Source organism: Solanum tuberosum, unplaced genomic scaffold, assembly GCF_000226075.1.
Source record: "Solanum tuberosum cultivar DM 1-3 516 R44 unplaced genomic scaffold, SolTub_3.0 scf00112, whole genome shotgun sequence".
Taxonomy (NCBI): Eukaryota; Viridiplantae; Streptophyta; class Magnoliopsida; order Solanales; family Solanaceae; genus Solanum; species Solanum tuberosum.
The window spans coordinates 400,852-403,614 of record NW_006239035.1 but is presented as its reverse complement, the minus strand read 5'-3'; positions in this window follow the sequence as shown (position 1 = coordinate 403,614).

Sequence of the window (2,763 nt, the reverse complement as noted above, 5' to 3'; positions counted from 1 at the left end):
TTGTGAACTCGAGGTAGCTGCTCAGATTCTGCCTCAGTCCTTTGTCTGTTGTTCGTGGCTAAGTTCGCGTAGTGGTAAAGTGTCCTTACTCGTTCCATCCAAGTTCGCTGCTCTAAAGAAGGTACTCGTTCCTTTGTTCTTTCGCTTTCCCTTCGATAATTTCGAGTTAATAGTGATTGGGATGCTATGTGGAATAGTAGAGTGTTGTTGGATTAGTTTCTTGGCTTCGACATGAACCCGTTTTGTTTAAAAAATAGTTGATTCTCTATTTTGTTCTACTCGGAATAGTTTAAAATTTATCCGGCTTCCTATGTTGAGCTTACCTATTGTGCAGCTTGAATCTTTCAGTTTTGTCTTATGTGTAGTTTTTGGTTTTCAATTATTTATCTGTTTGGTTCATAGATATAGATTTCTGCTAATAGTAGCTTAACATCATGTCATTAGTCAAATGTTTAACTTTGTTTTCTATTATTTATTTATTTTACAAATCTAAGTATCGTCCTTAGTAGTTCATTGTTTTACTTTCTCTCGTTTTCAAAGCATGTTGTTGACATCAACTCGTTTATTTCCATGTCTTCACTGCTAAAAGTTTCCATTTCCCTCGGAACAAGCTTTTTTTTTTTTACCATATGAGCTTAGCATAATCTGGAGATAATGTGAATCTATGACTCCGCATTCGATTTGTTTGCTTATATCGACTCGGTTTGAACTATTTTGTATCCAGGAGTTTTGGTTGTCATATCTTCTGTAAAGAAATTTCCTGCTCATTCTGAATGTATTTTGTTCATCGGCTATTTAGTACATTATGGCTAACTTGCTAGCAGCTAGATTTAGGAATGGTGTTAAAGTTGCTCATGCTTTAATATTTGAAGTGTTTTAAGTTATTTGGTAGTTTTTTTAGCATCCATGATTTATCTTACTACTTTGGTTTAAGTGTAGGACCTTAGTTTATTTTGTTTAGGTTTTTAGTATCTTCATTTGGCATTTGTTTATTTATTTCGGTTCAACTCTAACAGATTTGCCTGATTCGATTTCTTTTAAAATCAGTTCTTGACCATTTGTTTTTTTATATAATTCTATTAAAGGGAGTTCGTAAGTGAATTTAATATTGGAGACAGTTGGTGTGTTGTCTTGTTGAGTCCTGGCAAGAGTTTCTTTTTTAGGGCTTGGAAGCTTTCTAAATTTTTCGTTTTTACACTTATGGTTTTTGGTCTTTTAGAAAGTTCATTTTAATGTGGGATTGTTTTGTTGGCTACTGCCTTTGATGCCCGAAGCATGTTTCTATGAGCTTTGTCTCTTCATGCTTAATTTGTAGAGTTCTTATCAATTTAGTTAATAAATTAAAAATTGTCCCACCATTACTGTAATATTTAGGCAGTGATATTTATTCTATTCCATTACTTATTTTTTTAAGTATCGAATTATTATTTATGCATTTATTTTTTATTTTTGATGCATGTGGAAATCCACCTGAGTTCACTATGAACTCCTATTTTCCTTCCTCGTATTTCGAGAGTGCCATAAAAGCTTAAATCACTCCCTTCTGAGTCGGCCATCCATTGAAACCAAGGAAATGGACCTTGAAATTGACGAACAAGAATTGGAGCTGATATACAAATATACAGCAATATACACTTAGTGTATATGTTGTATACATGACAGATTTGGGGCCCAAAGGCTCACCCCTTAATTTCCAAGTTGTATTTTGTTACTTTTGGGCCTAAGCCCTTCAATTGCAATCATTATTATCACTTGTTAGTATTTAGGACAGGTGGCAAGAATTGGGCCTTTGGCCCAAAATGAAATAGGCTCAAATACTAGTCCAGGCGGACAGAAACCAGATTTGGGCCCAACTCTCTTTCTCTCTCTACTTTACTGTGTTCATTTTACTTGTTAGTATTTGCCGCTAATTTTAAGGTTGAACAATTCAAATCCCCGTAAGACGCCCGCTGTGTTTTATCAATTTAGCTAAAATCGATCATCCTTAATTAGACTTAAAGAATAATTTTTGCAAAAAGTATTTCACTTAGTATTTCTATTTTCCCCTTTTCCCCTTTAAAATGGTTCTAACTATAAAAATTGCTCAAAATTAAGTTAAGTTAAATTATTTAGCCAAATAGTTAACTGCCGGATAACCGCGTATTAGCGGACATTTTGGGTGCTTCCAAGCCCTTCCCGAAATGCTAATATGAACCCTGAACCCCTTTGAATATTTTCATTAGATTTCCGTTTTAATCTTTTGAAAAGTTGTTTTCTTGATTTTTCTTAAAAATTAAGTGGCGACTCTTAAAATCAGTCTAATTACGTTTTCAAATAAAACAATGAGCATACTAAAGATAATAATAACTGATGCGGAAGCTAAACCATAAATAAAATGAAAAGGATGGGGAATACCCATATACTATAACTGAGATAATTGAAAACTGATGAGTTTAATACAAAGAAGATATTAACTCAATATTAAGTTGAATCTATCTATGTCTGAAAATAGCCTCTAACTGACTAGAAATGCTGGGACAAGCCCCAGCTAAGTCTAGCAAAACTGAAACTAAAGGACTAAAAATAATACTAAAACGAGACTCATGACTATTGTCCTCGGAGAATGAGGACTCACCACTGATTCTGCTGAACTGGAGATCGGGAACCGATCTAAGCGTTATCTGGATGCTGAGAACCTGAACCTACATCACGAAAAGATGTAGCGCACGCATGCGTCAGTACTTGAAAGGTACTGAGCATGCAGGATAGAGTAAAACTGAAATA